The sequence below is a fragment of the Aotus nancymaae genome, unplaced genomic scaffold, assembly GCF_030222135.1.
Source record: "Aotus nancymaae isolate 86718 unplaced genomic scaffold, 86718_ANA_hifiasm-v0.15.2.pri h1tg000002l, whole genome shotgun sequence".
Classification (NCBI taxonomy): Eukaryota; Metazoa; Chordata; class Mammalia; order Primates; family Aotidae; genus Aotus; species Aotus nancymaae.
The window spans coordinates 7,120,445-7,134,052 of NW_026988413.1; the positions used below are offsets into that span (position 1 = coordinate 7,120,445).

Genomic DNA, 13,608 nt, shown 5'->3' on the forward strand with positions numbered 1-13,608 from the left:
CCAGCCTCAAGCTGGCACGGGAATGGGGTTCCAAAGTAAAAAGCCACACTATCCGTGTCCCACTGGGCCCAGTTGATCCCAGATGCTGGCGCCAGCCAGTGCTGTGCCATGCCCCGTCTCCCCAGCCACTGGCTCCTAAGTGAAATAAAGTGTGGTCAGTGAGGCTGGGCCTTGAGCCCAGGGGTTCCCCCTTGTTTCAGCTGCCCTGGCCTCTGGCTTTCCCCTGCACAGAACTTGCAGGATTGTGTGGCCAGGGACAGCATTGGCACATAAATGGTGGGGGTGGGTGGGTAGAATATGGGCTTTATTGGCCAGCGTGTCTGCCTAGGGCAGTTGCCATCAGCCCTCTTACAGATGGTCCCTCTACAAGCTGCCCTACTGGTCTGCCGCTGAGACTGCCTCTGGACACAGGGCTCGAGTCCTGTCGCCGCTAGCCCTGCGGCGGTACAGTCCTGCACAGCAGTGCCTCATCGCAGCGACATGAGCTTGGCAGGCAGGATTTGACTTTGAGGTAAAGGGATGAAAGCGGCATGGGATTGACAAGGATTCGTGCTGGATTTCTGGGATGCTGGGAAATCAACCCGGGTCTGTTATTTGGGGGTGGGGGCTTGGAGCCATGCTTTTACACACGTGTGCTCATGTGTGTCTCGTTTTCTAGGCCGCTTACACACCTCGGGCAGTGCCATGCATCTTTTGAGATTTTCCTGTCACGTTTGCCATGGGTAGTTCTTTGAAGTCACTGTTTTGACTTGTTATGTAATATCACACGGCCCCACCGTTTGGCTCCATCGGAACGTACTTGACAGTAGCCTGTTTCTGCACACTCGGGTGGTGCCCGACCCCTTCCGTGTTGCTGCAGACTTTGTTTATTTCGGATGCCATAGGCTGGACCTGCGAAGCGGGATTCTCCACTTGCGGTGCGTGAGCGTCTTCCTCTTATTTATTTATTTACTTATTTTTTTGAGACGGAGTCTCGCTCTGTCACCAGGCTGGAGTACAGTGGCACAATCTCAGCTCACTGCAACCTCCACCTTTGGGGTTCAAGCAATTCTCCTGCCTCAGCCTCTCCAGTAGCTGGGACTACAGGCACGCACCACCACACCCAGCGAATTTTTGTATTTTCAGTAGAGACGGAGTTTTACCAGGTTGGCCAGGATGGTCTCGATCTCCTGACCTTGTGATCTGCCCACCTCAGCCTCCCAAAGTGCTAGGATTACAGGTGTGAGCCACTGCACCTGGCCCCTCTTATTTTTAATTACGTAAGTAATTATGAAGTGATTTAATAACTAATAAACAAGCATGGGCCGTAGAAAAACTAGATGATAAAAATAAGCAACAATGAATAAATGAAGGGGCAGCGGCCAGGCTGGGGAGGGGAACGCAGCTGTGCCTGAATCCTGGCTTTGCAACTTGGGTGTTCGGTCACCTTTGAGACTCCACTTCTCCGGGCCTCAATTTCCTTATTGATAAAATAGACAGTATTTTGTGCAGGTCGAGATAGGATATATAAAATACTCAGCACTCAAAATACACTCAAGAAATGAGTTCCAGGAGAGGGGCCTCCTAATAACCGACAGGTGCCAGGGAAGGACTCTTAGGGGCAGGGCTGGGCTTTCTAGGGATGCCAAGCTGGAGGGTCAGCAGGGTGCCTGCATGGGGGGCCCAGGGGCCTTGAGGCCTGGTAGCCCTGGGAAGCCTGCGGGCATGGAAGGATGACTGTGGGTCGGCTCCTGTGGGCCTGGCAGCCCCTGCTGGAGAAGTGGGTTTGTTCTGTAGATAGCATGGAGCTAGTGAAGGTTCCCTGGTTCTGTTTTGTTATTGCTTTGTCTGGTGAGGGTGCTAAGAGCCCTGAAAAACAGAGTTTGGGAGGATGAATTGGTGAGAGTGGTGAGTCAGAGGGCATGTGCCTCAGGAAGGCATTTCCTTTCTGCTTCTGATTCTGACGCCAGCCCCTTGTCCCAACAGTGGTCTTCAGGCTGTGCTAGGGATCTGTGATCTGCTGGACTCTGGTGTTCAAGACAGCTGACTCCGCCCTCCAGGGAGAGTAGGTGGGAAGCACAGGGCCACCTACATGCGGGGTGCAGTGGAGGTTCCTGAAGCGAGAGGAAATGCAGGTGCAGACGGTGACTGTTCGCGGCTGGCAGCTTGCAAGTGGGAGCCGAGTGGTTTATGTTCCTTAATCTCTAATGAATGATTCCGGGTCCCTGAGACATGGAATTGCCGCTGTGAGCACGGCAGCGTCATCACCCCCCATACGTCACTCCCAGATGCTGGTCTCCGAGCGTAGCAAACCTTTGAATCCTTTGGATGATGGTGGCTGTTTCCCTGACATTTCCAGCTTTTCCAAGCAAAACTAATTAGGCTTTTTTCCTGAGGCTTGTGGGTGTGCTTTGGAATAAAGCACACAGAAAATCAAACAAGCCCAGCTCACCCAGCAAGGCGAGTTCCAGAAGCAGCAGGGGAAAATGTTGAGATTGGCCGGATCTCTGGCCGACCACTGGCATGGGTGCCCAGGGGGCTGGCTGCAGGCTGCAGGAGGCCGGCCCTTCGCTCCCCGCCAAACGGCGCCAGCTTCCTGCTAACCCTCAGGTTCCCGTGAGCACTGCCCTCTGGTTCCAGAATAATCCCGCACATCCCAAGATGCTGCTTATTTCTGTCTTGATATTTGCTCATCCATCCCAACAGCAGCCCCGGGAGGTGTGCCGAGCAAGTGTGCCCACTCCGCGGGCTTTTTCAGACGAAGAACTGAGGTTCAGAGAAATGCCTGAGCCAGGACTTGCACCTGGGTTGTGGACACAGAACATTAGTGCTTAGGTCTATAAGGACCTTGAGGAACGTCACGTAACCCATGGCTCATTCTACAGACAAAAAACCAGTTTCCGCTCAGGTAGGTGGGGCCACGGCTCAGGCTTGTGAGTTCCCAGAGTAATCCGGCCACAGCGCTCCAGGCCTGTGACTTGTCAGGTCTCAGGGTGGACACCTGGGTGGACAGTGACTGCCTGGTACCTCCTGGGCTGAAAGTGATGTTAAGAAAGCTGCAGACTTCCAACCCCGATAGAAGTCCCCCAGGGTCCCAGCTGACTCAGCTGCGTTTTAGTCCACAAGACTTGGTGACGGCCACGCCAGGTCCTCTGTGCCCTCTCAGAAGCCTTCCTGTCTGCGTCACCCACATTCATCTCTTTCTACCTTGTGCTGCCATCAACCTTACCTGAACAGCCCCTTTGCCCACTAAATCATAGCCTGTGAGTCCTAGGCTCCTGGAAGAAGCCTCCTTTTCTTGAAGACCTGCAGCAATGGGTCACTATCTGTGAAAGCAATTCCTCCATTGCTGAGAAGTCCAAGTTCTGAACAAGTTTTATTTAATGAGGGACATAGTGGGGTTCTGAAATGGGGGACCCTTATTTTCTTTTTCTTTTTTTTTTTTTGAGACAAAGTCTCGCTCTGTCACCAGGCTGGAGTGCAATGGCACGATATTGGCTCACTGCAAACTCCACCTCCCAGGTTCAAGCGATTCTCCTGCCTCAGCCTCCGAGTAGAGCTGGGATTTCGGGCACGCACCACCACACCCAGCTAATTTTTGTATTTTTAGTAGAGATGGGGTTTCACCATATTGGCCAGGATGGTCTCGACCTCCTGACCTCGTGATCTGCCCACCTCGGCCTCCCAAAGTGCTGGGATTACAGGCTTGAGCCACTGCGCCCGGCCGGTTACCTTCATTTTCTGCCCCACCAGCTTGCACATCCTTAGAGCCTGTTCTCAGGGCACCTGGAATTTGTTGTAATCAGGTACAGTAAGACATGCAGACTCAGGAATGAGTGTCATGAAGGAAGGAGCTGACTCCACCGACAGATCCCTGGAAGCAGGAGGCTTGGCACACCCCTGCCACGTGGGGAAGCACCGGGCTTGGGCAGGAGACAGAGGGAGCGAGGGGGAAATGTGGGCAAGAGCCTTTCTTGTGGTTTCCGTGAATAATTTCAGGGGACTGTGGGTACAGGGACTGTCCCTAGCTGTCTGGTACCTGCCCTGGGCTAATGAGGGTAGTGGGTGGTGGCCCAGGGGGTGAGAGCCCCCAGGAGGAGGCAAGGAGGGGAAGGGTCTGCGTGGGTTGGCTTGCATAGGAAAAGAGAGCTCACAGGTGAGTTACTTACTATCCCCAGGAATTGGCCAGTCCCTCCAGGATCAGCAAGGCCCCAGATGTCAAAGCATCAGAATACAGAAAATCAAGGACATGGCTGATACAGGCAGAGACCCTGTTGTCTCCTGGATGATGTTTGTGGCCGTCTGGTTGGAGTTGGGGGAGTGGAGTGTAAATGGGGACTTCACTGGCAGAGCCTTTTGGAAAGCCATACTCATCATTCTGGCCAGGTGGGGAAGAAAAACGCATTCTTTGTACTCCAAGTACAGGAATCTGCAGGGAGTTCAGGTTTCTGAAGCCTTTGCCTGAAGTGAGATGGGGACAGGGCAGGGGTCGTGCTGGCCAGAGGACCTGGAGCCCAGAACCGTCCACTGCTGCATCATTGGCTTCTGCTCCTGCCTCCCTCCATCCTGCTGCCTGTCTTTTTAAAAGCTCCGGTCCAGCCCTCCCTCCTGCTGGCTTGCCGTGTGGTAAGGAGTTTCCTCCCCAGCAGCCCCTGACACAGGTGGGAATGAGAGTCCGCTGCAGTCCCGTCAATGAGGGAATCTGCCCGAGCTCTGCCTGCGTTTTGAGCAGCAAAGCAGCTCCAGCCACCAAGACCGTTGCCTGCGCTGTCTTAGGCCAGCCCATGCTGTCTGCCAGCCGCTTGTTGCGCTGCCTTGGGGACTGGGAACACACCCAGCCCCGGTCCCCATCTGTTGCAGAGATGCAGTGGCAGCAGCTCGGAGCGCAGCCGAACCCTAGAAATCGCCTGTGCTGAAGGGGCTAGGAAACCCCTTCTCTGATGGACCTTTCGAGTGAGGCAGCAGGATTTGTCAGCGCTGGGAGTGCCGCCTGTCCCCGTCACTCGCATCCTGCCATCAGCAGCTTATAAGCCTGCACTGCTTATTAGCATCTGGAAGAGAAGACCTCCAGGACCCTGTGGGGCTGAGTAAGCAGAGCTTCGGGAGCTGGCTTTCTGAATGCGTGGTGCTTGTGCGTCCCTGGGTGTGTGGTTCCCCCCTCACCATGCTTTGTCTCCGTGGTGTGCCAGGCTGATGCTGATTGTCGCTTTGTTCTCCAGGAGCCTCTTATTAAGTCAGATACCCCAAGGCTGAACAAAGTGTTCCTTCTCTCCACGGGAGCTGTATGTTTTCTCCTTACATAACTTTCTTGGTGATTTAAAGAGAATCACAAGTGAAGGTGGAACGTGTGTGGGCGTGTTCAGCTCCGTTCCTCTCTGAGTCTGTCTCTCCTCCCCTGCCAGGCTGCCAGGCTGAGCAGAGCTGCCGCACACGCCAGGTCCTGGTCGCAGGGTCTCCTCCCCACCTTCCCACGCCGGCTTGAACTTCCCTCACTGGAGCTGAAATCTTAGCGAAGTTGTCCTTCTCTGCCAGGCCTTGCCTTTCCTGAGTCATCCCTTATTACATCTGGCCCAAACGGAAAAGACTAGGGATGACGTGGGGGCTTTGGGTATGGCCCACGGTTTTCTGGGGACCTTCTGGACCCACATTGAAGGGTCTCCTGGCCTCCTGTGGACGGTGGAGCCCAACGCTTGCTTGTGGCTTGCTGAAGTTGTGGGGAGCCCATTGAAGAAGCGGATGGGAGGGGAGGGGCGAGGGAGGAAGGGAAGGAAGAGAAGATGGTAGATGGCCTCCTCGCTGGCTGAACCGTGGGCTGTCTCTGCTGTTTGGTGGAGAGGAGGGGAGTCTGGGAACCAGAGGCCCTAACTGTTGAGTGAATCTGCAGGCTGGAAAGTGCTAGATTCGGAGCCCACCCGCCTCCCTCTTCTCACCCTCCACTGACACTGACGCATGGCACTTTGAGTAAGCCACGTCCTTTTTTTTTTTTTGCCTTACAATTGCCTTCCATAAGCCAGAGGCTGTCTGTCCTCTTCAAGTCTGTGATTCGGGGTCCTTGAGTCCTGGTGATTGGGAGTGAGCTGGGGGTTACACTGGAAGCATGAGGCTTGATTCTGGGCAGCTGAATTTTCAGTCCAGGTGGAGAGACAAGGTGATAGTGAACAATTGAAGAAGCCTGGGCTAGCAGGGAATGCAGCATCCCCAGCGGTACGGATTGCAGGTGCCGAAAGATGGGGAGAGGCCTAGGGATACAGGCAGGAGGCCCCAAAACATAAATCGAGAATTCAGGGACTGCTAGGTAAGAGTCAGGTGAGAGGGGGAAGCTTGGGCGGGGTTGGGGAGAGTCGGAAACAGTCAGAGGGAGCCGGCGCCCCGCGGCTCCACACGCCCTGGGCACCATGGGCCTCTCAAGTCTGGGGGCTTCTCACCTTCCAGCTGCTTCCCCAGCTTACATGGAAACTTCCAAGGACTAGATGAATCTCACGTAGTGCTTTTCGGTTTGTTTGTGTGTGTGTTTTCAGCCCAGCAGACCTCGAGAGAGGCACACAGTTATAAACGGGAAACTGAGGATTCTGGCTACATTCACTCAGGGGACATAATTAAAAGCTAAAATATTTCATCTCTTTGCCTAAAGTCACAAAGGGATTGAGCTGGGAAGAGAAGCCAGGCGTCCTGAGGTCCAGCCTGGTGTTTTTAAGTCGAGAGTGAGGTGGGTGGTGGAGGGGAAGGGAGGCCGATGGCTGAGGCTGGGCGGACCCAGTCCCTAAGCCTGGTCTTTGATATCCCAGGTCTGGCTTATCTTCAGGTCCTGTCCAGGGTGAAATGAAAAATCAGCACTTTAGCAAAACAAACTCTTGAGTCCTGTGCCCCAGGCATTGGCCTTTCCAACAAGAGTGAGATGCCTGGTCTTGATCTCATCACTTGATGGCGTTGGAGAACTAGGAGCCCCTGGAAATGCAGGTTCTAATTTTGTGTTCTTACTTCGGCTCAGCTGTTAACTAATGGAATCCATCTTGAACTTATCCAACTCCCTCCCCGCGCTCTTTCAAACCATAGACCTTTTTCTTCCTTTAAAAGTATTCAGGTCCCTCCTCCTCCGAGATGCCCCACAGACCAGCCTCACCACGCCTCCTTCCAGCAACCCCCCTCTCTGACTCAGCCTGGACCTAAGGAAGGTGAATGCGTGGCCTTTTGTTTCATGCATTACTTTGTATTAAGTTGTGTTCAGTTCTTATAGGTAGATTCAGTTGGTGACTCCTAATGCAGTCAGGTAGGGGTCTTAATTTCTTAAAGGATCTGTCTTTATTTACCTCTTACACTGCTATTAGCTGTCTGGATTGCATATTTTGGTGAATATTTGTTGATTATTAGGCATCTGGCACCAGGTGTGGCAATTTCATGAATGTTAATTATTTTAATTCTCATGATGATCCTGGGAGATTTCCCTTTTACAAAAGGATATTGAGGCTCCATGAATTTGAATAATTTACTGAGATTGCATAACCAGTAAATGGCAAACTGGAGCTCAAACTCAGGCCCTCAGACAACTCCAAAGTTTTTCCTCCGGCTGCACTTAGGAGTCACATGGTGAATGTCTGGCAGTGAAAACTTGCATTTAGCTCTTGTTGGGGGCTGGTGACTTAGCAGGAAACCTAAGTTGGACCCACAAGCAAGTGGTTCGTTCAAGGCTCAGTACTCCCCCTACCTTCCCAGTGGGCAGCCTTGTCCTGAGGCCTCAGCAGTCCAGCACCAGTGGGACAGTGCACTGACCTGTCATCAGCTCTGCACACCTGTCAGCTCTCCACACCTGTCAGCTCTCTGCACCTGTCATCAGCTCTGCGCACCTGTCAGTCAGCTCTGAGTGCCTGTCAGCTCTGCGCACCTGTCATCAGCTCTCCGCACCTGTCAGCTCTCCGCACCTGTCATCAGCTCTGCACACCTGTCAGTCAGCTCTGCGCACCTGTCATCAGCTTTGCACAACTATCAGTCAGCTCTCCACACCTGTCATCAGCTCTGTGTGCCTGTCAGTCGGCTCCACACACCCATCGTTAGCTCTGTGTACCTGTCAGCTCTGCGCACCTGTCATCAGCTCTGTGCACCTGTCAGCTCTGCACACCTGTCAACTTTGTGCAGCTGGCAGCTCTGTGCACCTGTCAGCTCTGTGCACCTGGCACCTCTGCGCACCTGTCAGCTCTGCACATCTGACAGCTCTGCGCACCTGTCAGCTCTGTGCACCTGGCACCTCTGCGCACCTGGCAGCTCTGCACACCTGTCAGTCAGCTCTGCACACCTGTCAGTCAGCTCTGCGCACCTGTCAGCTCTGCACACCTGTCAGCTCTGCACACCTGTCAGCTCTGCACACCTGTCAGTCAGCTCTGCGCACCTGTCATCTCTGTGTACCTGTCAGCTCTGTGTACCTGTCAGCTCTGCACACCTGTCATCAGCTCTGCACACCTGTCAGCTCTGCACACCTGTCAGCTCTGTGCACCTGTCAGCTCTGTGCACCTGTCATCTCTGTGCACCTGTCAGCTCTGCGCACCTGTCATCAGCTCTGCACACCTGTCAGCTCTGCACACCTGTCAGCTCTGCGCACCTGTCAGCTCTGCGCACCTGTCAGCTCTGTGCACCTGTCAGCTCCGTGCACCTGTCATCTCTGTGCACCTGTCAGCTCTGCACACCTGTCAGCTCTGCACACCTGTCATCAGCTCTGTGCACCTGTCAGCTCTGCACACCTGTCAGCTCTGTGCACCTGTCAGCTCTGCACACCTGTCATCAGCTCTGTGCACCTGTCAGCTCTGCACACCTGTCAGCTCTGTGCACCTGTCATCTCTGTGCACCTGTCAGCTCTGCACACCTGTCAGCTCTACACACTTTCCAGCCAAGCCTTTCATCAGCCTGAACCAAGCGTCCTTCCCATGAGTGTGAGTTAAGGCCCTGGAGTCCTAACAGGTTTAATGTGAGACTGCAGAGCTCTAGCCTCAATGACTGAAATTTGAGTTAAGAGAAAAATAGAATCAAATCACCAGCACCTGATGCCCAACAAGTGGGGGGTGTTCCTTCTTAACCCCAGAGGCCTGTGGCCTGGGCCTGGCAGATCATTCTGCTCTCCACCCCCTGGCTACCATGAGCAAATTGTTCCCTTCTCCTGTGCCTGATTTTTCTTCTAAGAATGGAGAGAGTACCTGCCTCACAGGACTGAGGGGCAGCTCCCAGCACATAATAGATGCTTAATAAATAGTAGGTCCCTCTCTTCAGGTGAGCATTCAGCTGTGGCCTGTCCTGGCAGAGCCCAGCAGGACACCTCCTGAAGCAGTGGGAGCAACCGAGTTTTCTGATGGAGTTCTCCAGGTCTTAGCACTTTGATTATTCATCAGGTGACTGGGGCGAGAGGGCTGTGGGTTCCGCAGGGTCCCTGTGGTTCCCTTGCTGCTCCAGTGTCACGGGACCTAGCTGCTGGTTCTGCCCCACCTGTCACTCGTGGGCAGGGTCTGCTGTCTCCACCACCTGGGCTCCCATGGTGGTTCTGCTGCTGCCACCTTCTGAAGGTCACGGGGCGTGTCCGTATGGTCTTCCTCCGTCGTGAATTTCCCCCTCGGTGCCCCATAAACCTTGCCCTCTGTGCTCTGGCACAGGGGAGGTAGGGAGAGAGCAGAAGAAAAGCAAAGCCAGACTTAGGTGTTTGTTTTGATTTGATTTTGCGGGTAAGGTATGTGGTGGCATTTTACTGTTTAATGTCTGCTTCTAGGGAGTCTGCCATCTGCCTGGGAGTAATGGCTGCAGCTCATTAGTCACCAGCGAGCTAGAGCCTGGCTGTGCAGATTCCAGTAAATAAGATAACAGATGCTCGGCGGGGCTGCGGGGACAGAGCCAGCCCATGGGCTGCAGGCGCGGCCAGGAACTGCCCCACCAGTGTGCTGCGGGAGTGGCAACTTCCGGGGTTCCAGGCAGTGGAGGGCTGTGGAGCTGGGGTCCCCTGCTCTTCCCCAGCCCGGCTTGCCTTTTCTTTTTGGTCCTGGGCTCCTGGAGTCTGGGGGCTCCTGGGACCGGGTTCGGCTGCTGCTTGGAGAGAGAAGCAGCTGCAGGAGCCGGAGCTGAGGATGATGAGAAGCGGGATGAGCCTCAGAACGCTTGCGGGCTTTTCTCATCTCCCAAACAGCTGACGTGTTCGACCTTAAACCAAGACGTGCTTGCTCTGCACGCTGCCTCGGCCAAGTCACATTCACAGTCGTGTTTTAACTGGGGGTGGAATTGGAGCTGACACGTGAGCATCTGGAGGTGTTCTAAGGCTTTTCTGGAAGGTCTAGAGTCTACTTTGTCATTGTCAGAAGGGAGGAGTGGGGTGGCCTGTGTGAGAGAAAAAGTGGGAAGGAAACAAAATATGATCTTCGCTCGGTGTAAGGAGAATGCACAAGACTCCAGCAAACCCAGGGCCCGTGAGCCGCGTCTCCCGTGGACGGTAGTGGGGCTCTTTCTCGGGGCGCATTGCTGTGGCTCCTACCCTGCCTGTGGCTCTGGGGTGGCTGACGTGGAAGCCCCGGCACTTTCCCAAAACCGTAGCCATCAGACGGTTAAATCCTGCCTTCCTGTTCCGCTCGTCAAAGCGGGGAAATGTACAGAGACATTTAGAAATATTTTCACCAATAAGCATCCAAAGGGTGATTGCTACTTATTCAAACAAGTAAGAACGAGAATCCTTTAATTGCCATTTCCCAAATTCCCCGAGGTTTTCTAGTACCTGAGGCCTTTTCTCCACAGCTTTGGCAGGAAATAGGCAGCTCTTGAAAGGCGAGCTTTCTGGATAACGGAGCATCCCCCTAATAAACACTGCTTGATTTGGGCTCAGACAGCCTGGTTAGTGTTCCCATGTCAGAGCCGAGAGTGAGCTGGCAGGGATCCTAGAGGGGTCCTTGGAGGGGTGTTTGCATCTTAAGAGTGAGCAGGAATGATATGCTTTTAAGCCCAGAAGACCGATGTGAAGACAGAGTTCCTGTGCTGAGAAGGCTGTTGGGGGATCCTGCAGCTCGGGCCTGCTGGAGCCCCCTCGAAGCTCGCCAGGCAGAGCGGCCATCACGACTCTGGAATGGGGCCCGTTCCGACACCTGCCGCGGAATGCAAGGCTTTCTGGCGATCCCCCTGCTGATTCTGCACCCATCTCGGGGTCGGGTGTGTGGGAAGAGGCCGGGCTGGCCTAGGGATTCACCTGTTTTGAAAGCAGAATTGCTGAGATTCCAGGAGCCCGCTTGCCCCTCTTGAGATCTGCCCTTAATGTTAGGCCAAGGCCCAAGCCAGGCATTTACGCAGGATGGCCAAGCCTGGCTGGGAGCCAGCTGCGGGCATCTGCCACCACCCCCTCCCTCTGAGTCACCCCACACTCATCACTCGAGGCGCAGAGCCCTGAGGCGTGTTCACTGGCATCTTCCAGCACGACCTCCAGGGGGATGGATGGTTGGAAGGAAGGGTGGTCCTGGATCAGGGCGGAGGGAGGAGGGGAAGAGAATCGTGCTTTCACCGGACCTGGGCGTGAGGTGCTTTAAGTGCCTGTCTGGGGCGTTAGGATTTCCAAGGCTTTGGGATAGTTAGCCTTGGATGCTGGCCCACGCCCCTCGGGGGTCTCACAGGCTACGAGGACTTGTAGCTGCTCCTCGCAGGCTGCCTGGAGGCCGGGCCTCAGGCTGCGCAGCCATCTGTCATGGTTCGCCTCGGAGGAGAGACTTTGGAGGGAGGGGCTTTCTGAGGCCTCTATTTTTTTCTTTTTAATTGCATTTTAGGTTTTGGGGTACACGTGAAGAACATGCAAGATTGTTGCATAGGTACACACGTGGCAGTGTGATGTGCTGCCTTCCTCCCCTTCACCTATATCTGGCATCTCTCCCCATGATATCTCTCCCCAACTCCCCACCCCCCGTTGTCCCTCCCCTATTTCCCCCCGACAGACCCCGGTGTGTGATGCTCCCCTCCCTGTGTCCATGTGTTCTCATTGGTCAACACCCACATATGAGTGAGAACATGCGGTGTTTGATTTTCTGTTCTTGTGTCAGTTTGCTGAGAATTATGGTTTCCAGGTTCATCCATGTTCCTACAAAGGACGTAAACTCATTGTTTTTGATGGCTATATAGTATTCCATGGTGTATATATGCCACATTTTCCCTGTCCAGTCTATCATTGATGGGCATTTGGGTTGGTTCCAGGTCTTTGCTATTGTCTATTTTTTTTTCCTGTTCCCCTTCATTCTCAAAGCCCAACCTAATCCGTGGGAGCCATCTCCCCGACTGTCTCCTGAGTGGAGAAAAAAGATGTCAGTGGGTGGCCCAGGGCCCCTGGTGTTTGTCCAAGTGCTCTGCAACCTGCGCTAGACTCCCTTGCTACGGAACACATTCCTGGGTCTCGCCCACCTGCTGAATGCACGTCACCCGGCGCTGGGCTGTGCCTTTGTGCACTTAGGACCGGCTCTGCAGGAGACAGGTCTCCTGTTTCCCTGCTGCTCTTTTGTTCTAAAGAACAAAATCATGGGCCTTCTGGCCTAAGGTCCAACTGGTCATTGAGTCGAGAAGTTTCCCCTCAAATCATTTTCACTCATGAAGAGAGATAAGTAAATCCTTGTGCAATTGCAAATATATATATATTTTCAATGATTTCCAAATGCCAGGGCACTGTGGTTCAGCCTGCTATGCCTTCTCTGGAATACTGTCAACAGACTAGAGTCCTGCCAGACGCACTTGACAATGAAATCAACCTGAGCATCACCCGGTCCCTGGCGCTGGACTCAGTTGCCACCACTTTGAGAAAGTCTGGAGTGCAGTGAGTGAGGACACTTGGAGAGGGTGGGGACCCCAGGCCGCTGTGGCTCGGGCTCTTCACGTTTAAATATACACCGTTGTCTTGCTGCGGGTTGGTCCCTGTACTTATTTGGCCAGAGGGAAGGGGGTAGTTTGTGGAGGGGGGTTAGGGAACCATGACTTCAGCCCCTCCCCTGCTCCAGGCCATCCCCCGACAGGCTTCCCCGACATTTCTTCTCCGAGTGCTTTTTCTGTTTGGCCATCGTCTCCTCCGCACCCAGATGTATCTCATCTCTCCCCTATTGGGTCTTCTTCTGAGAGTAGATAGTCCAGTCACCCACCAATTCAGAGAAGGGTTCGGATGGATGAGTCCTGTCTCCTGGCTTCCTTTGAAATGCTGTCTTGACCCAAGTGCAGGGGCAGGGAGCGCAGGAACGGGCAGTGGAAACACTTGTGTAGGTTTGGGATGCCACACCCTGCTGGGACTTCCCTGTTGGAGGCCCTGGGCTTTTGGCGGCTAACAAATCATTCTTCCTGCCTCCGTGGCAACCATGCATCTAAGCTGGGTTCGGGAGGTGCAGCGCCCGCCGTTTCAGATCATAGGTCGGAAAGAAGGCGCCCCGTGCCCTGATAGGTATATGTGCCATGGTGCTTTGGCATCAACAGGCCATTTGAAACTGGAGAATTTTAGAGAATAAAGTATGACTATCACCCACAACACAGCTGCTTCCTGAAAATTCCACTCCCACAGCACAGAAAAGCACGTGGCATGTTCCAGGATTCCTGAGGTAGGCGCTTTCCCCGTGTTCCAGGATCCCCGACGTAGGCGCTTTCCCCGTGTTCCAGGATCTCCGA

At 54.1% G+C, this 13,608-nt stretch overlaps 1 protein-coding gene across 6 annotated transcripts in view; it reads left to right on the forward strand.

Moving 5' to 3' along the window:
• PRKAG2 (protein kinase AMP-activated non-catalytic subunit gamma 2) overlaps positions 1–13,608 on the forward strand; it is a 334,310-nt gene that overhangs the window by 60,846 nt on the left and 259,856 nt on the right. For 2 of the 6 annotated variants that reach the window (XM_064369813.1, XM_064369835.1), the window contains exon 1: positions 4,624–5,066. The exons of the other annotated variants lie outside the window; for them this stretch is intronic. The gene's annotated coding sequence lies outside the window, so the exon portion shown is untranslated. Of the gene's footprint in view, positions 1–4,623; positions 5,067–13,608 lie in introns of those variants that run through there. 6 annotated transcript variants of the gene reach the window in all.